Source organism: Papio anubis, chromosome 6 (assembly GCF_008728515.1).
Source record: "Papio anubis isolate 15944 chromosome 6, Panubis1.0, whole genome shotgun sequence".
Lineage (NCBI taxonomy): Eukaryota > Metazoa > Chordata > Mammalia > Primates > Cercopithecidae > Papio > Papio anubis.
The window spans coordinates 16,708,743-16,729,620 of NC_044981.1; the positions used below are offsets into that span (position 1 = coordinate 16,708,743).

General features: G+C 41.4%; 1 protein-coding gene across 9 annotated transcripts in view; it reads right to left on the reverse strand.

Annotated features, from left to right (window-relative positions):
- Positions 1-20,878, reverse strand: part of ATXN1 (ataxin 1) — a 456,230-nt gene that overhangs the window by 397,323 nt on the left and 38,029 nt on the right. The window contains exon 1 of one of the 9 annotated variants that reach the window (XM_017957608.3): positions 1,029-2,257. The exons of the other annotated variants lie outside the window; for them this stretch is intronic. The gene's annotated coding sequence lies outside the window, so the exon portion shown is untranslated. Of the gene's footprint in view, positions 1-1,028; positions 2,258-20,878 lie in introns of those variants that run through there. 9 annotated transcript variants of the gene reach the window in all.

A 20,878-nucleotide genomic window follows, 5' to 3' on the forward strand; every position in this document is an offset into this window, starting at 1 on the left:
GGGTTTCAGGGAGGACTGAAGTCAGAGAACCGCAAATGTTGCTTCACCGTTTGTTGATTCATGGCTTTCCCTTTGACTCATCAGAGTGAGGTCTGAAGACTGTTTTTGGGTCATAGTAAAAAGAGTTCTGAAGGACAATGTGACTTCCAGGGAGAGGTAAGCCAACCTACACTGCATGAGCCAGCAGAGCAGATACTGAAAGGTGATAAGAAGAAAAAGAAGCACTTGTTTTTATTAACGTAAGACCTCACCAACTTCCTCAGACTTCCCCAAATGAAATGTCAGACTCGCATGATTCTGAGTAAGAATCAACTCTGTCCCTTATAAGAAAAACATCCCAAATTCAGTAATAGTCGCGGGCCGTTCTTTTTGACCAAGTAGATTTTACTCACCAACATTTTTTTAAATGTAAATTTCCCAGTAGGAAGCAACACAGTACAGAGTTTTAAAAAATAAAATTCTTAATCCGCTCAGGATGAAACACACTACTTAAAATAAACTGAATGACACCTAAAATGATCCGCTGAATGAAAAGAAAAGCTATTCCAAGTCACAAAATAAACTATTATTAAGCCATGGAAGCTTACTCTGTATTCTCACTCTCCTTTTCAATGACATTTTTATGAAATACATGTGGTAGGCAGTTTGTGCTTTGCAGCAGAGAAAATTCAAATAATGCTTTCCCAATTAAAAAAATCCTGGGGTCTTCCAGGACCGGCCCTTCCTTGTTCTCCTCCATGCTGGTCAAACTGGCGATCTGGACAGGCTCTTTGGAGCAAGGTGCTCAACTCTTGAAGAATAGTACTGGTGAGGACTTGGGGATGTACTTCTCTGCATCTGGGGTGCAGAAAAGATAAGAACACAGTCCCTGTTTTGCCTCTGCCCCTGTTCTTATGTTTCTGCTGGTGCACATCTTGCTGTGCTCTGCAACCCCCACCCTCCCACCCCCGCCACGGCCATTCCTACTTGCTGCCTGACAACCTGATCAAAGGAGGGCGGAAGAGGAGAGCCAAGTTTAATAACCTTACCAGGAGATCAGATTGTCGGGGGCCAAGCAGAAGTCCTGTGATAGCGGCTGAATCCTGGCCATTTACAGAGCAGCACAAAACTAGTCCTGTTCCTTTTCCTGCCGCGGTTGCCATGGCCGACCCAAACAATATACCCCAGCTTCAGCCTCCTTTGGCTTCCTAACCGCCACCCACAGACCTCCAAACGTGGGCAGGAGGAGGTGAAAACTGCTCACTGAAGGGAATTGAGGAGCTAGGTAGAGGATGAAAAGGGGATCTGGGCCGCAGCTTAGTCCGAAGGGTGTAACGTGGTAAGCAGACGTGCTGCTTTTAGCTGCTAGGCTTTGCTTCTGTGAGTTTTCACCTCATTTCTAAGTGGAAAACAGACGTTAAGAAGAAAAAGAAACCAGCTAAAACCCCAACTTGGGAAAATTACTATCACCTGTAAACTTTGGTTTTAGCACTTTTAAACTTTGGAATGAACTGTGAACCAGCAAAACAAATGGAAAAAAAAAAAAAAAGCAGCGACATCCTGGGTATAGTAACATCTGAACAGAGGCAAGGTTCGGGAGGGGCTATTGGCACACCCTAGGAATGGCATACGTGTTGCGACGTTCTGGTTTAAAATAAATTCCTATTTGAAGATGCCATTAAAAAAATTTAGATGCAGAAACTACACAAAGAAAGAGGAAAAAAAGAAGATTACCCTAAAAATAAACCACCAATGAATTGTTTATGACACATGTTGAAACTAATAACAGATTAGCCCAGGGAATGGCGCTCAGGCGATGGAGCACTTGCACTCTGGGACCAGCGTGGCCACTGCCCAGCTAAACAAGCCACTGTTCCTTTTGGCCATTCACTTCTTCATCTATAAAGGGGGCGGAGAAGGGGAGAAGGAGTAGGCTGTCTTTAAATTGCTTTACAACTCTAAATTTCTCTTTATAACCTCTATGAAAAGTATTGCAACTAGGTTCGAACAAAATCATATAAATAAAAGACATGGAGACTAACATCTTAATTTTCACAATGACTATACTGGGCTGTGGGGGGTGATGTTTCCCTTCTTCACTCAGTTTAGGAAACTGTGCCTATAATAAATAGTACCTCTATGGGGTGGTAGTGGTGGTTGCACAACGTGGTGAATGTACTGAATGCCACTGAAATGCATATTTAAAAATGGTTAAAGTGGGTTGGGCACAGTGGCTCACGACTGTAATCCCGGCACTTTGGAAGGCCGAGGCAGGTGGATCACCTGAGGTCAGGAGTTCGAGACCAATCTGGCCAACACAGTCAAACCCCGTCTCTACTAAAAATACAAAAACTAGCTGGATGTGATGGCGCACGCCTGTAAGCCCAGCTACTCGGGAGCCTGAGCCAGGAGAATCACTGGAACCTGGAGGGCAGAGGCTGCAGTGAGCTGAGATCACACCACTGCACTCCAGTGCAGGCAAGAAGAGCGAGATTCCATCTCAAAAAAACAAAACAATAACAACAACAACAATGGTTAAAGTGGCAACTTTTATGTTAAGTATCTCTAACCATCGTTTAAAAAATTAAATCTGTATAAAAGAGCGGGCAAAAAACGTCACGGAGCCCACACTGTACGAATGTTTTGGAGGTGCGCACTGACTTAAAAATAAAAAAACATGGAATTTGTTTTCATTTCCTATCTAATTTAGTCTCCAGGGCCTGCTAAGTACAGGTTCCATTTCTACTCGGGTATGAGAGAAATGGCTTATTTGCTGTTTTACAGAGCAGTTCCTTAACTATCATTGCCTCTGTCTCCCCCTTTCCCCCAAACATTGACTATCAGTCTACAGAATCAGTCAAGTTCTACAAACCACTACTAACAGCTCCTGCAAGGCGCTCCCTCTAAGAATCTGTACAGATCAAAATCTCAAGTGCTTACTTGCCTAGGGACTGCCATAATTTAAGGTGTTGCTTCTTTTTAAGTATAAAAAACAGATGCTCTAAGCTGATGAAAGTAAATGTCCTTTCAACACATCTCTTCCCTAACACTTGAAAATCTTACCGACAAGAAGTACTTCCCACACTCCGGTCGGTAATTTCTGCACTTTTTTACTTGTCCTTTGAAGCCACAGTGCAATGTGATTCTACACCTGGGGTGAAACAATTCCTTACGGCGAGCCTTTGGAGAGCACCCCGAACAAGGGGGCTGCTGGAATTCAAGTGTGATGCCCAAGGAGGCTGTCTCCCTACCTCAGAGCTGAAGTGATCAAATGCTTCTTGACAACCTTCACGAGAAGTCTCAAAGTTACACACACACAGCTTAGTCATTTCCAAACATCTGCACCAATGTATACCCAGGAACTTTCCTGCCCAGCTCTCTAAGCAAGTGAGGGGGAGGGGCCACAGGGAAAAACATACCAATGAATCAAGCGACCTCATAGCCCTACACTAGTGCTCTGAAGGCCTCCTTAACTCCTCAGGCCTCACCTCTCTCATCCGTAATTGCAGAGACTGGACCCAGTGATCCTAAAATCCCTACCAGCTGGAGCATCCTGGAGTCTCTGTGACAGGACTATGACACGATTGCCCACAGCAGTTCACACAGAAGCCAAAAAATCCAGGTAGTGAGCCTATGCTGGGACTTGGGGGAGGGCTAAAGGGAAGGCAGGGACCAGAGGGTGAGCAATGAAATTGACGATACGGGATTCCAGACCTGCTTCAAACAATAGCCCTCCCGTTTTGTTCACCCCACACTAGGTTCTAGGGAGGGAGATATAAGGATACCTCGTCCTCTGTGAGGTGACTCAACACTCACAGACCAAAACTGAATGATGGAGCAGAATAAAATCAAGTAACTTAAACATCCACATAGTCCAATTCTTTCCCTGATCGAGTAAGTCACAGAGGCCTTTCCTGAGATTGAGACCTATTTATACAAGTGCAGGCTGGGCGCCTTTCCCTGAAGGTCCCACTCAGTTATTCTCTGGGTTTCCCAATCACAGTGAGTGGTGTCATTTGCCCACTCACTTCCTCAAACCAGACACTGCCCCCCTCATTCACTTCCAATATCTAATTGCTCATCAAGTCCTCTAAATCCTTCCTTATTAACATCTCTCCGATCTGCCCATTCTTTCCATTCTGTCACTTCTATTGCCACTCCAAACTCCATGAGAACAAGGGGCCTGTCTGTCCTGGTCCCTGCAGGAGCCACAATAGACGGACCTGTGATTAGCATGGAGCAGGTGCTCTGTGGTTGTGGAATTTTCAATATTCCTCTGTCACCTGGATTTCTACAACTGCTTCCTTTCTGGTCTCCTTGCCCACCACCTGGTCCCTTATCATGCCAAATGCATAGCACTAACAGAATGAAATTACTGAGACACACACCTGACTTTTCACATCCCTATAGTCCTTAAATGGGTCTACATTGCATCCGAGATAGAATCCAAGATCTCTGCTTGACCCACAAGGGCCCTTCCTAATCGAGACCTTGAGCCCCTCCAGCACTGTCAGGCCTGCCTCACTGTGGACGTACCAAACTGCTCATTGCTCCTTCAGCCCATCCATACATTATTTTGCACTTCTTTTGTCTTTCTTTGCCCAAGCTTGTCTAAACAACTCCTCATTCTGAAAAGCTTGGACTGAAGGACATGCTCTGAAGGCCTTCTCTGCACCCTTTCCTCCAGTCAACCTGACTCGGGTATAAAATATACCCTATCATAATGCTTAACAGAGAGCAATGGTTAATCTGTTGCCTGCTCCCAGTACTGGAGGTCAAAGACCACATCCTATCTGATGCTTTAGCCCCAATACCTAGAGCAGAATTTGGCATCTAATACGTATGTGAGAAATCTTTGTTGAATTAATGAAGAATGGAGAAAGTGAATGAGAGGCAGAGAGAAAGAAAGAGATCTTAAAGAAAGAGAGGGCCGGGTGTGGTGGTTTACGCCTGTAATCCCAGCACTTTGCGAGGCTGAGGCAAGTGGATCACGAGGTCAGGAGTTCAAGATCAGCCTGATCAACAAGGTGAAACCCCGTCTCTACTAAAAACACAAAAAAATTGGCTGGGTGTGGTGGTCCGTGCCTATAATCCCAGCTACTCAGGAGGCTGAGGCAGGAGAATTGCCTGAACCCAGAAGGCGGAGGTTGCAGGGAGCCGAGACCGTGCCATTGCACTCCAGCCTGGACAACAGAGTAAGATTCCATCTCAAAAAAAGAAAGAGGGAGTGGAGGTGTGAGGAGGGAGGGAGGGAGAAAGGAAGGAAGGAAGGAAGGGAAGGGAAGGAAGGAAGGAAGGAAGGAAGGAAGGGAGGGAGGGAGGGAGGGAGGGAGGGAGGGAGGGAGGGAGGGAGGGAGGGAGGGAAGGGAAGGGAAGGGAAGGAAGAGAGGACCCTGAGAAGGTTAAGTGCAAATATTCATACACAAACCAGCTCAAAAGCTGACTGTACAATAATTCAGGCCTCCTAATTTTTTCTGATGGATCCTCCTTCTTCCAATCCATCCCATAAGTGCTTTTCAAGTTTCTCTTCTCTTCACTTTATCACCTGCAGCTAGAAGAGCTTCTACAGTTTTCCTAACAACTATCCAATCTCTATCATCTCTTTTCAATCCTAGACTTACATATACAATTTTCTGTCACCTAAATGTCTCATTGGCAGCTCAAATTCAAAAGATGAGGAAATGAAATAATTACATTTCTAACCCCCCTGCCACCAAGAAAAAGAAGTTGTTCCTCCTCAGGAATCTGTAGGCTCCTCCTCCCCATTCATACAGTCAGGAACTTGAGACAGAAATGTGGAAGCTAGCATCTATTTTTTTTTAATTACTATTTCTATACTGGGACATATACCATGTGTTTTACATTTCTTACTTCATTTAAAATGGCAGAACCAAACCTTGGTAAGAAGTCATGCAACTGGAATTTGGGAGGAAAGAGAATAGGGTAGGAAAAAATAAAAGAAATCTGGTATTTGCCACTCATACTTGGCACCGTCAACTTCTCTTTCACTCAAACTCCTCAAATACAAATACCAAATCCTCCTGGTTGTTCCACCAGTCCTCCCACTCTACTGCCACTATTCTAACCTGGACCCTCCTAAAGTCTCCTGGACTTTTTCACGAGTCCCTAGATGGTCTCTCTGTCTCAATAACACCCCAATGAATTCTTTCTTCCACTCTGCCCAGAGAATGAACTTTCTAAAAGTAGAAGTCACTTCTGGTTCCAAACCAGGTGGGGAAGTTGCACAGGCTGGAGGTTGATGCATCTGAGAGTTATTTTCCATGTGGTGGGGAATTCTTGCAGGAAAGAAGGTGGTTAAGTCTCCGTAGAGGAACACTGGGGAAAATAGCAGACTGAGAGAGAAGAGGTCCAGTGGTTATGAGTGGGAAAGTCATTTGGGGAATTTAAAAAATATTGATAATTTTTAGACATAAAGGAAACTATGTTTATATCTAAGTTTATATTTAGATAAAGGTAAATGCTATATGAATAAAATAAAATGTGTTCAGCAAAAAAAAAAAAAAAAAAAATCCAATCTATCCAAAGGAAAAAAGCAAAACAAAACAAAAAGTAAAACCAAGTAGAAAACATTAAATGAGGCTAAAATGTCTTAATAAAAATGATTATAGTAAAGATAACTGGGTATAAAGTCACTAATCAAATAACAGAGACAAGTACAGAACTCTACACAATATGCGGTGGGGGGGGGGGAAGAATGATGCATTTAAAATGAACATATACAATGACATTAAAACTAAAAGAAAGAAAATATAAGCAAAACTGAAAACAAAAGCCAGGACAGCACTCTGAATATCATCAGGCAAAATGGAATGTAAGGTTAAAAGCATTATAAATGATGGTGAGGGACATCCTAGGCTGGCAAAAGGAACAATCAATAAAGATGATTTTATAATCATCAACATATATGCATCTAACAAAATGGCATAGAGATATTTAAAGCAACAACTATGAAGAGAAATAAATAAATAAATATGTAATTAGCAATTAAGAAAAAAAGGGAAGCTTAAAAATTCCCCACATGTCTGTGAATTAAAATGTTTACTACTAGACAATTCCCGGAGGAAATAAAATGGAAATACAAAATACTGAGTTAAGTGACAATAAAAATATATATCAAAATTTGTGCAATGCAATTAAAACATGAAGGTTCACTGCAAGACCTTGGCTGAAGTCTGAACAGCCTACAGCTCTTATAGCCATATCCAAATCGGTAGATTTCTAGACAAGGAGAATTACCAGAGTTAAAAGGTCATTTCATAATAATTACAGGGCGTATTAATTAGGAAGATAAATCAATCTTAAAAGTGTGTGTACCTAGGAACAGAAAAAAAAGACAACATTCAAATCAGTGATATAGAGAAAAGCAAGCAAGCCATGAGCGTTGTCTGGCGCCTGTAATCCTAGTACTCTGGGAGGCCAAGACAGGTGGAGCACCTGAGGTCAGGAGTTCAAGACCAGCCTGGCCAACATGGTGAAACCCTGTCTCTACTAAAAATATAAAAATTAGCTGGGCATGGTGGCAGGTGCCTGTAATCCCAGCTACTCGAGAGGCTGAGGCAGGAGAATCACTTGAACCTGGGGAACAGAGTTTGCAGTGAGCCAAGATTGTGCCACTGTACTCCAGCCTGGGTGAAAGAGTGAAACTCTGTCTCAAAAATAAAAAGAAAAGAAAAAGAAAAAGGACGGAAAATTAAACCCAAAGTAGGGAAAAAGAAGGAAATAATGGGAAGAACAGAAAACAAACAGTAGTTCATTCTTTGAAGAGCTTAATAAAATTATTAATATCTAGCAAAACTAATCACAAAAATAAGTAAATGAAAACATCATTAGAAATGGAAAAGGGAATATCACCATAAATCCTACAGACACTAAATAGATAAGAAGAAAATATTACAAACAACTTTATGTTAATAAATTTCACAACTTGGATGAAATGAAAAACTTCTTGAAAAATAGAAAACATAACTTACCAATAGCAAGAATAAACAGAAAATTTGAAGAGTCGGCTACATGTTAAGAAATTGAATTCAGTATCAAAATCCTTGGCACAGTGATGATACAACTGTTCTGTATCTTGATTGTGGTGGTAGTTATGCAACTCTACACATGTGTTAAAACTCATAGAATTGTACATCAAAAAAGGGAATATTTTACTTTATAATGTTTTTAAATTAAATTTTAAAAACTGCTAGAACTTTCACACAAAGAGAACTCCAAGCCCAAAGATTTCACTGTGGAATTTCATCAATTTTCAAAGGAAAGAAAATCTTACATAAATTCTTTCAGAAAATAGTAAAACCCAGGAGGACTCCATAAATACATTTTATATAATCAGTATTACTAACACACTAAACCCTAGTAAATATTATATAAAGAAACAAAATTACAGACCAATGTTCTTAATAAACATAGCTGCAAAAATACTTAACAAAATATTAGCCAAAATATCCAGCAATAGGTCAAAATGATACATAATTCTAACTGGTTCTTATCCTAGGAACTCAAGGTTGGTTTAACACTTAAAACCAATCGATATAATTCACCACATAAAGCAGAAAAACCGTGTGACATCTCAACAGAGGCAAAAATGAACTGCACACAATTCAACACACATCCCGATAAGAACAAACCAACAAAAATTCGTAGAAAAAAGAGAATAGAAGGAAACTTCCTCAATCCAATAAAAGGCAAATGAAAAACCTACGGCTAACATCATGATGAAACAGTGGTGAAAGAGTTGATGCTTTCCCTGTACAATCAGAAAAAAAGGCCTGGTTATCCAACTTCACAAAGAAGAGAATTTAGTAGCTCACAAAATGCAAGGTCAATATACAACAATCAATCATATTTCCTTATGCAAGCATTAAATAATTTGAAAAGGATGATCTAAAAATTCCATGTATTATATCAAAAAGCATAAAGTACAATTAAGTTTTACCAAAGATATGCAATGTCTCTGCAGGAAAAACAGGGAAACATTCCTGGAAGAAATTAATTAAAAAGGCGGAGAAAGATATACTGTGTTTTTGAATTGAAGTTTCAATATTCTTAAGGTGAATTTTCCTTAAATTTATCTCTTATGATTCAATGCAATCCCAACTAATTTCTAACAGGCTTTTTTGGGGGGTAGGGGGGATTTATATGGAACTCTGAAGGAGCTAGACCACCACTAAAATAATCTTGAGGGACAAAAAAAAAAAGAGAGGACTCACACTATCTGTTTTCAACATTTACCATAAAGCTATTTAGTTTTTTATTTTAACATTTAATCATTATTTTTTAATTTTATTATTATTATTTTTAAGACAGGGTCTAGCTCCGTCACCCAGGCTGGAGTGCAGTGGCACGATCACAGCCCACTGCAGCCTCAACCTCCTGGTCTCAAGCGATCCTCCCACCTCAGCCTCACCAGTAGCTGGGACTACAGGCACATGCCACCTCACCCAGATAATTTTTGTATTTTTTAGTAGAGATGGGGTTTTGCTATATTGCCCAGGCTGTTCTCAAACTCCTGAGCTCAAGCAATCCTTCCGCCTTGGCCTCCCAAAGTGGTGGGATTACAGGCGTGAGCCACCACACCCAGCCCATTATTATAATTTTTAATAGAGACAGGGTCTCACTCTGCTGCCCAGGTTGGAATGTGGTGCTGCAATCAGTGTAGCCTCAAATTCCTGGGCCCAAGCAATCCTCCCACCTCAGCCTCCCAAGGTGCTGGGATTACAGGCAAGAGCCACAGAGCCCAGCCCATAACAGTATTTTAATCAAGACAATATAGTATTGACCTAAGTACGGACTGCAGATCGGTGGAACAGAGAGTCTTAAAATACATATACAATCAACTAATTTTTGACAAAGGTGCTATGGCAATTTCATAAGGAAAGAAAATCATTTCAATAATTGTTGTTTCATACATTGTAATAAAAACTGAATCTTGACCCCTACACCTCATATCTTAAAATTAATTTGAAATGGCTCATAGACTTAAATGTTAAGGCTAAACTAGAAAGCTTCTAGGTGAAAACAGGAGGATAACATCTTAGTAACCACAGGGTAGGCATAAATGTTACAAAGACACAAAAAGCATTTATCTTTAAAAAACGATAAATTAGGCTTCATTAAAATTTAAGGAAGCTCATCAAAAACACAGCTTAAAAAATGAAAAAGGTAAGCCAAACACTGAGAAAAAAATTCTATTTCTGATAAATGACTTAAATCCAGACTATATAAAGAACGCATATATATATATATGAGTTCAAAAAAATTTTTAAAAATCTATACCTATATAGATATAGATTGTTTGTTTGTTCTGAGACAGGTCATTCTGTTGCCCAGGCTGGAAGTGAGGTGGCACCATCATGACTCACTGCAGGCTTGACCCCTCCCAGGCTCAAGTGATCCTCCCACCTCAGCCTCCTGAGTATCTGGGACTATAGGCGTTTGCCACTGCTGCCGCCTAGCTTTTGTATTTTTAGTAGAGACAGGATTTTACCATGTTGCCCAGGCTGGTCTCGAACTTCTGGACACAAGCAATATACCTGCCTTGGCCTCTGGCTAGCATTTTTTAAATTAACTGTTGCTACCTGCAACAATACAGATGATCTCCAAAATGATATGCTGAACAAAAGAAAGCAGATACGAAAAAGTACTGACTGAATGATTCCACTTATGTGAAGCTCAAGAACAAACAAAATTCAATTACAGTGACAGAAATCAAAGCAGTGGTTGACGACGGGGAGGTGGAAAGTGACAGGAAGGGGGCAGGGGGCTCTGGGGTGATGGAAATGTCCCATATCTTGATTAGGATGCTGATTATGTGGATGTATGCGTTCGTCAAAACTCATTGAGCTGCTGGCTTAAGATGTGTTGATTTCACTGTATGTAAGTTCTCCCTAAATAGAAACTAATTTATTAGTGAAAAGAAAGATGTACTTTCCACCTGGAGGGTCTGTGGGGATAACCCCTACTCCATACAAAAGAACAGTGAACATGCTTGAGTGAAAACGGCCATGCAAGGCAGACAGCAAGTGAGAAACGCCTAAGGCAGGGGAAGAACGGTGGTCTGGTACAGTGAGAAGAGAAATAGAGAAGACTGAGTCAGAAGGGGAAGGTATACGCCAAACAGGAAGACACGACTGAACTGAACGCAAGAAGTAGAAAGTAAGAGACCTAAATTCGTGTTTCCAAATAATCCAGTTACCACATTACACTCAAAAAAAGAATCAAACGCAGTTTTATTTGGAAATTGTCCTCTTCCTCCCTCGACACCTCTGTTAATCAAATTGGAAGCTAGGGGAGGGGACTCAGTAAAGACAGGAACCTGAACATAGCTCTCTGTTTTGCTTTTTTTTTTTTTTTTTTTTTTTGTCTTTTGCCCCTTAATCAGCCACCTTCAAAACAGTGCCCTTCTAGGGCTAACATCCTGCCTGTGCCATCTGATCACTGATAAACATCAGGAAGTAACTGCAATTTGCCATTTATAGATTTATATTTACCTGCTAGGATAATGAGATTCACAATCTATTCATTCCCTCAGTAACTGAATGAAACTCTCATCACAAATGGCTACGAGGGAGTATCCTAGTTCACTGAAGCCCAAGCTGGCCTCAGGAACCAGAGATAACATTTCTCCTTCTTCCAGTTGAATTACTAAGACAAGCGAGAGATGACTCATAATAAGCACAGTTGATGAAGCAATTAATGCCAACTCTTCCTCTCTGAATCATCCCTTCCAGTGAAAGAATCACTAGAAGTATTAACCCTGGCTGAAAAAGTAGATGCCATGTGAGCAAATTAAACTTTACCAAACAATGGAGTGGCAAGGGAAGAGTTGGAAGGTTTCTGTCCAAACTCTCTGAATCTAGAGGGACCGCTCCATGAATAAGTTTCAATACAATTGCAGTAATCAGCACCGCTTCCTCTATTTCAATTTACAAACGCTGGGTTTACAGGAATAGCTTTCTGAGACATTCCTATAAAATTAGCTTACTCACTGAATTTTTAAAAAGGAGAACAAAGCCAAAGGACGCCATTGGCCTCTGGTGGCATATGTGTGTGAACAAGCTGCTGCTGTGTAAAAATGATGTGTCAATATCATTTGGGCTACTTGTGTGAAAACTGCTCAATCCAAGAGTCACTTCTTGTTTCTACTGACTGAACACGAAGAGAGAACCAAATATTCCAGTGAGGGAAAGAATCTCAGAAAACACAGACAGAGTGGAGTGATTTCAGTGTGTGTATATGAAGAAGGGGAACCAAATATAAAATTCAACTGGATGCTTTTCATCCTCCGTGGAGTTCTCCACCTGCTTACTACCCCTCACTTGAAGTGTGGTCCTGGGGCCAGCAGCATCAGTTTCACGGAGGGATTTATAGGAAATACATATTCTCAGGCTCCACCCTAGAACGACTGAATCAGAAACCCTGGGCCTGGGGCCCAGGAATCTGTAGTCTAAACAAGCCTTCCAGGTGCCTCTGAGGCAAAAATTCAATAAGATATAATCGTCAAATCTTAACTGGCCCCTGGCTGTTCACAGTAACTCATGCCTATAATCCCAGCACTTTGGGAGGCCAAAGCGGGTGGATCACTTGAGGCTAGAAGTTTGAGACCAGCCTGGCCAACATGTGAAATCTCATCTTTATACAAATACAAAAATTAGCCAGGTGTGGTGGCGTGCACCTCTAGTCCCAGCTACTTGGGAGGCTGAGGCAGAGAATCATGGAAGCCAGGAGGCAGAGGTTGCAGTGAGCCAAGATCACACCACTCCATGCCAGCCTGGGCGACAGAGTAAGACTCTGTTAGAAAAAAAAAAACACCACACACACACACACACAACAAAATCTGGCCCCATTCACATGTACTACTGCTACACTCATGCCTCACTCCCACCTGCCTTTCGGAGGTAGGCTGCCCATCACTTGATTTAGAAGAGTATCCACTGACTGAAATGAGACACAGCTGGGAGGCACCCACCACCACCCGCCTTTGTAGAACAGCTACCCAAAAAGACAAGGATAGCAAGTCCCCTGAAGCTTTTCCAACCTATTCCTTTTTGTGATTGTTTTCCTTTTGAAATAGTGTTAACACATTTTAAAATTATATACATATTCATTTTGAAAACTACAGAAACGGCAAAGAAGGAAGTAAAAACCTCCCAGCCGACACTTAACATTTGTCCCATCTTTTTCTAAGCATCAATACAGAAATGTTTAACGGTATATACATATTACCTAATTTTTTTAAATTTGTCATTATATACATATTTTCTTGTATACATTCCTTTGAAAGCTCTATGATGGGTGTAGGCTAAACTGCAGGGCTGTACTGTTTTAGAGCAAAAAAAGATACTCATGCTGTAATTCTAATTTTTATATGTTTCAAAGGGGGGTATTAATTTATTAAATTAATTTTTTAAATTTACTCAAGGTGAATTCTTATCTAGATCAGTTCCAGGAGTTATGGGGTGTGGAATCTGCTAGATAAGCCGTACCATTCTATGTCATCAAGTCACAGAAACTGGTTTCCCTAAACCCTAAATTGTGCCTTGTCTGTTGCTTTGGGCGTGAAACAGAATGTGGCTTCTTTCATTTCTCACATCATAACCTAAAGTGGACACATACCTTCCCATACTCTGCCTCCCCTCTCCTTCCCTAACCTATCCCCTGCTCACCTCGGCCCCCTTATTTCTCGCTTCGATAACACAAAGGTCATACAACTCTCCCTTTTTCAACTCATCTTCCACTCTGGGTCAAATCTAAAATACATCTGCATATGCCACATCCACTAAAAATCATTACAATAGCTTCTATTTGAACATGAATATAGCCTGTCAGCCTGGCCCCACGCTACATGCTGTTCAGACATTATCATATCTTCATGACAATCTTAAGAGACAGAGGCTATTATTTTACAGTTAGAGATAAAGACTCTTACAGCTGAGGTATGTTAAATAACTTGCTCAAAGTCACAAAGCTAGTAAAATTTAGGGCAGCTTAACTCTGGAACCTATAACATTTGTTAACTCAAAAAATTTCATGATTACTGCCATCAACAGCAGTAGTTCCCAACATTTTCTTCAATTAAAAATGTTGCAGACTTCAGGCACTAGATGTTTAACTCTTAATATCTGTTGATCAAGAAGATGTACAATGGTCAAAAAGATACTATGAACTTAGTAATACTGTGAATGAATTCTGGCTAATAATGACTTACAATATCGGCCAGCTCCACATATTTGGAAGAAAGCTCCTATTTCTGTTAGTGATTCTGATGACCAAATCTACAGACCATGCTTTGTGTGGGTATGAATGTGTAGGTCCTCTTTTGTAAGAAATGTGGTCTCCCATATGTTTTGGAATCTACAGATTAGAAAACTCCTAGAATGTAAGCCAAAGTCCGTACTCCTTAGCATTTGAAATGCCGTAAGTTTCCCAGTTTGGCTCCAACTTACTTTTCCAACTATATTTCCTGTTACCCCATACTACATACCCTAAGCCCTACCTCTGGTTGTGTTAGACAAGCATTCCCAAATTACTGGATACCACGCACACTCATGCCTAGAGGATCACAGCCATTTCTGCTGAAATTCTCTACCTGAAGAACTCAGTCTCCTTTGAGACAGAGCTCAAACATCTCCAACGCTGTGGAGTCATTCCTGACAACACTCCCACCCACTCAAGGCTAAATTAACACATCCTTTGTCCACATGATCACAGCCCTGTGAGGATAAGCAACACACTACAGATCAAAGGATATGCATCTCGGTATCTAACTATCTGACCACTCTTCTCATCCAAACTTCCCAAGGCCGGGATGGTGCTTGTTCATCAGTGTCTTAGTCCCTAGCCCCATTCCTGAAATATGGTAGGTGCTGTTTATAAGATTAATAAATGAATATCAGTGCCAAGCTGGCTAGTGATTTTGCCTCGGGAAGTCAGTTTGGAAAACAGCTCTGATCACTAAGAAGCTTTCTTTCAGTATATTATAATAGTTAATCATTTGTAAACCATAAAACTCACAATGACCCTACAGTGTCCTCCAAAAGCATTAGACAAATACATTAGGAATTGGATGATCTGAGCTCAGGTCCTGGTTTTCTTATAAACCAGCTCTGTGACTTTGGGCAAGTCACATTCCCTCTCTGATCTATTTGTTCACTGAATTGTGGCAGGGTTGTGGGGGTACAAAAGGAGGGCTTCTAGTTCTTCCCTGATGCAATTCTCTGACTTGCAAAGGTATAGACTACAGTTGGCAAACATTTTCTGATGAGGATCAGATAGTAGACCTTTCAGGTTTTCTCGGACTATGCTCTCTTTCACCATGACTCAAATCAAATTCTGCCACTGTAGCACGAAAACTGCTATAGACATGCGACAAATTATTGGATGTAGCTGTGTGCTAATAAAACTTTATTTACAAGAACGGGCTGGATTTGGCCCACGGGCCTTAGTTTGCCTACTCCTGGTCTGGATGCATGCCTCCATGTTGCCATTCAGTTCACAGAGCTTGATATGAAGGTATAATTCATGGGACGTCCATCCCAAAGCCTCTACCCATTCCAAAGGGACTTATAAGAAGGATAATAAAGATTACCATTCCCCAACCAGGAACTTGACAACGGGGAAGAGATTGCCTAGTTAGAGGTTTATAGTAAGAACAAAATTTAGTGGATGAGAACATGGAAATACAAAGCCAACTGAAGAAAGATAATTACTACCATCACCACTTCCCCTGCGCCAGCCAGCACCTGATGAAATACAGTCACGAATTTAAGAAAAGACTGTGTCCTCAAAAGGGTGCCAGGGCTGGCTTAGCCAGGAAAGTACAGCGTCACTAAAGTCTATGTAGCCAATGCCAAGGTTGTTGGGGAGAAGACAGTGTCTTCAGAGGCAAGGCCACCCTAGTGAGATGACTGTAGGGAGTGGCAGGCAATGACTGACGTGTTCCTGGTCCCACTAGAAAAGCCATCCTTCTCCTGAGATGAACAGAGTGGCAGGCTATGTTTGCTTGGTGCCACTTAACAGTCAATTCATCCCACTCCCTTGTTCCAATTTCCTGCTCACTAAGCAACCACCTGACTCCATATGGATCTTCCTTAGAGAACGTGTACACTGTGACTGCTGCTGATACCTGCAGCCAGAGAGCAGCAATTTCTCAAGGCACATCAATAAAGTAGCTTCCAGTTAGGATTTACATTCCTATGCAGCTTGACACAGAGAGAGAATGTGCTCATCATGTGGGCCTGAGAATACATTAGTGATGGTTTCCACTGCGGATTAACATTCTGGCATAACGATCTCGTGGGCCTGAGGATATGCTGGCATCAGGGTCTCAACTCGGGCTCATCTGTGGCATAGCTCTCTGAATCAGCATGGCAAGCCCTGGACACAGACCAGAAGCCATCTCTAGTCTCCAAAAGCAGGGGCAGAAGGTGGCGATCATATGCAGATCCAGCCAGCCATCGCTGACAGCATGGCTTACACGCCACTTCTGGCTCTACTCACTTTGAACTGATTTTCGCAGAGCTGTTTAGGAGGATGAAGCCAAAGAACTTGGTGCTTCAGGACAAAGTTTCTGTTTGCCTCCCTATGCATGTATAGAATGGAAACTGGCACAAGATTCAATTAAGTGATGTAAAAACCAGAGCAAAGTAAATAAGAGCAAGAGCCAAATACCCACAGTACCAATTAGTGACTGACAGAGTTGCCACACAACAAGGTGCAATGAACAGTTTATGTGTTTCTTTAAAAAATCTAAATCATAGTGAAGGGTCAATGATGCCCAGAAAATGCTAGCTCTTTTGCCCTAGTAAGCTGGAAAACAAAGGCTTAGTATATAGAAGTTAGAAAACTTTTAGCCACAAAAATACGACAGTGAATTATGCCTCTTAATAATATGCATGGGGCAGAATGAAAGAGCATACCAGAAGGTCAGTGCCTGTTTGCCTAAATCTTGCCAGGATATGCAAGACCAAATGCCCCCAAACCAAGGAAGTGAAACAAAACTAACTGCCAAGGAGCAGGAATGCAAAGCACCTCCTTTCCTGTTAACTGTGACATAATTCATTTTTCTCCTTCTGTTCCAGAACTTCTAACCTATAGGTCATGCTTATACCCACAGAAGAACCTAAGGAGTAAGGAAGTTGCCAGTTTCCAAAGAAAATGCTTACTTTCCATTTGCAAAGCGTTTCGCTGGAAATGCTGTGTTGAGTTACACCATCTAACTAGGAATTAAATATATTATGCTCTTTGGTAAATTATCAAAATGTAAACCAACAGCTACAGTGGAGACCATCTGAACTGCCAAGAGTTTTAACACTGTGATTTTAGTGAGAAAGAACATTTCCCCCTGCTGTTTCGTTTTCAGCTAGGTTCATCCTGGACTGTAATATGTTCACAGATGTGTGCATACAGTGTATACATGAAGACAACCACACACTTTTGTTCATAGGTTTTTACTGGGAATTTTCACATGGGATTCACTAAGTGAAGGTATGTCGCAGAATAAAATTGTCATTTTCTAAGTTTTTCTACCCACCATAATTTGGGAGGTGGCTTTGTTTCTCTGACTACTAGACTTCTCGGGGACTCTGGTCTTTATTTTCCATAACATTTGCACAGTGTCATGCACACGACAAGCGCTTAGTAAACCTTTGTTGAATGACTCATCTCCACAATAGCAATGCAATTAAGAGAAATCTGGCCTTTCAAGTGAATTTATGATATAAGCAAAATAAGCATAGCAAATTTTAAAGCTCTGCAGTCCTCTATCTTCTTATATAGAAAACTATTCAGTATTTCTACATCAAAAATTCTCCAGGGAAGGATAAACATACTTTTTTTTATATATTCCCCCAAAGCAAAGGAAGAAAGAGCAACTTTATTTCATTTGTGCAAACTGATAGATCACCTTTTGAATTCATGCTAAACAGCTAAATGTCGCAAGCAGCATGCTGTCAAAAACTGTCAAGTGAAATAATTATTGATTGGTGCATTAAAATTAAAAGTGAATGTAGGTTAATAAATGAAGATGGCTTTAAGAAAAAGCATGTAATCTACAACTAGAAAAATCTGACAGTGAATCTGCCAGTCAGGGCTGTAGGGCTTAGAATGAAAGACTAAAGAGGAAACAAGAATAATGAGATAAAAATTAAACACACAATGGCCTTTGTGACAACCCATGGCAGCTGAGATAGGCTCTTCAGATGGTCACATCCCACCTGTCCTTCCTTTCCCAGCCCCTGACATAAATGTCATGGATTTCCCAGATGGGTCCTAAATCCAATGACCACTGTTCTTCTAAGAGACAGGAGAGGACCTGTTCAGACAGACAGGAGAAGGCCATGTGCAAACAGAGGCAGAGACTGGAGTGATGCTGTCACAAGCCAAGGAACACCTGGAACCAGCAGAGGATGAGAGCGGCAAGGAAAGTTTTCCCAACAGAGCTTCAGGGGGGAGTATGGCCCGGCTGACACCTGATTTCAGACGTTTGCCCTCCAGAACTTCGAGAGAACAAATTCCTGTTGTTTTAACCCACCAAGTTTCTGGTAATTTATTAGAGCAGCCCTGGAAAACTAACAGAGTTTCCTATCACATTTAGAGTAAAATCCAAGCTCTTGCAGCCTCTAGATGAACTCAAAGGCTCCTTCTGGCCTCGGAGCCTTCACCTGGCCATTCTCTTCCTTTGCAGTGCTCATCCTCAGATTCTCATCTCACCCTTCACCACTCCCATCCTCCAGGGCTGGCTCCTTTACCTTACTGCAGTCTCCGTACAAAAGCACATCCCAAAAGGCTTTCCCTGATTCCACCGAACAAAAGAATCCCCTTCACCCCTGCCATCACTCTTTCTCCTAACATATCCTACCCTATTTTGGGGGGTCTGCAAATAGAGTCTACTTATGCAATTTACTTATCTCCACTATGAGAACATAAGCTCTCTGAGGGCAGGGACTTAGACAACCTTGTTTGTTCTCTGTTACATCCTTAGTGCATAGAATCATGTCTGGTGCAGAAAAGACATTCAATAAATACTTGGTTGTACAAGAATGAATAAATTATTTTTCTGTGCTTTCACTCAATTATAAAAGCCTGACTTGATTAGCACCATCAAGACATCTGAGCTTAAGACATTCTCTCCATTACAAGTCAAGAATGCTACTATTAATTTTTAAACTATCTGAGGGTTTACAACCTCTCTCCAATGCTCTTCTATTAAAACTCAGTTGATCCAAACATGGCTTTTCTGCTTTTATTATTTGGGTCGAGCTAAAGCATGATATACAGGAGAGGCCTAAATCCTTTACCTACCAGCTACATGAGCCTGGGTAAGTAATTACCCTCTTTGAGCCCGTAGAAAAGAATGATAAAACATGCTGTGTCTATATCCACAGGGCTGCTATGAGAACCCACTGAGGTTCTCATATTTTGTTGAGGTTCTCATCCAACAAAATATTTCTTTAGACACTGTTCAGGCCAGATACTGTGCTAGCAGTGACACAGCTAGAACCCAGGCAAGAAATGTCTGTCCTTATCAAGCATACCTCTAGGCACATTTTGCAAACTGTCAAGACTTGTGCAGAGGTAATGAAATCTGAGATTTGTGCTTGACACACCCAGAGGATAACCAGCTCCCCCATTCCAAATTATTCCTGCTCTGCATACCTCTTAATACAAATGCAAACCAGAAGACGGTTCCCTTAAGACAGCTATTAGTCTTTACTAAATCACTCACACATTTCCCCAAATGCTCCTCATCTGTCTCATGCTGAGCAATTTCTAATACAGATAAAAATCAGGAGCTACTACAAACAAGGTTACAGCATGTAGTCATCCCAAAATGTGGATGCCACAAACCCTGAAACATTATTCCTTTTCATTATTTCAAAAGAAACAAACCATGTTTTAAATATGTACCAGGTGGCTGGGCGTGGTTGTTCGTGCCTGTAACCCCAGCACTTTGGGAGGCTGAGGCGGGAGGATTGCTTGGGGCCAGGGAGCTGGGCAACACAGTGAGACCTCGTCTCTATAAAAAATTTGAAAATTAGCCAGATATGGTGGCACGTCCTTGTAGTCCTAGATATTCGGGAGGCTGGAGCAAGAGGACTGCTTGAGCCTGAGCATTTGAGGCTGCAGTGAGCTATGATCATGCCACTGCACTCCAGCCAGGGTGACAGATGGAGACCCTGCCTCTTAAAAAAAAAAATTAAATAAATACATACGAGGTATATCTGCAATGTAGATTTAATGTAATAATTTACAAAATGGCCATGTCATGGTTATTTTTAATTGGATAAAATAGGTAGCTTATGGCTTGTTTTCTGTAACTCACCCTTAACACCCTCCTTCATTTGTTTTCCTTGGAAGAGGTGCCTATGTCTCAATTCTAAATAAGTGGTTCCTATGAACCTTTTGAGAAACAGAATTCTTGGAGGACCTGATTGAAAGCTACAATCCTCTCCCAGAAAAACCAAATGATACACAGAATCATGTGTATCATTGAAAAACCATGATACACAGAATATCATGCTGTAATACAGTTCCTGGGGGAGCCTCAGGACATTCTGGAAAAGTTCAGTGATCAGAAATGAAGAATTCCCAACCACCTTATTGCAGTGGCCACAAAGGGGCACACTCAGTGGCTTCACCTGACCACCGCAAAGGTTCGTTCTTCTAGCCAGCCTACACAATTAGGCACCAAAGCACAGCAATATCACGTTGCAAACTACGCAGCATTAACTGATGTTGAGGAAAGAAAGGAAATAACGAGTCCAAGCACGCACATTACACACTTCTCCCAAACGGCACTGCAGCAGCGGGTGGCTGTAAGCCAGTCAACAGGAGATGCATTCATGAGCCAAGACCTCCCAATGCCAAGAAAGGGTCC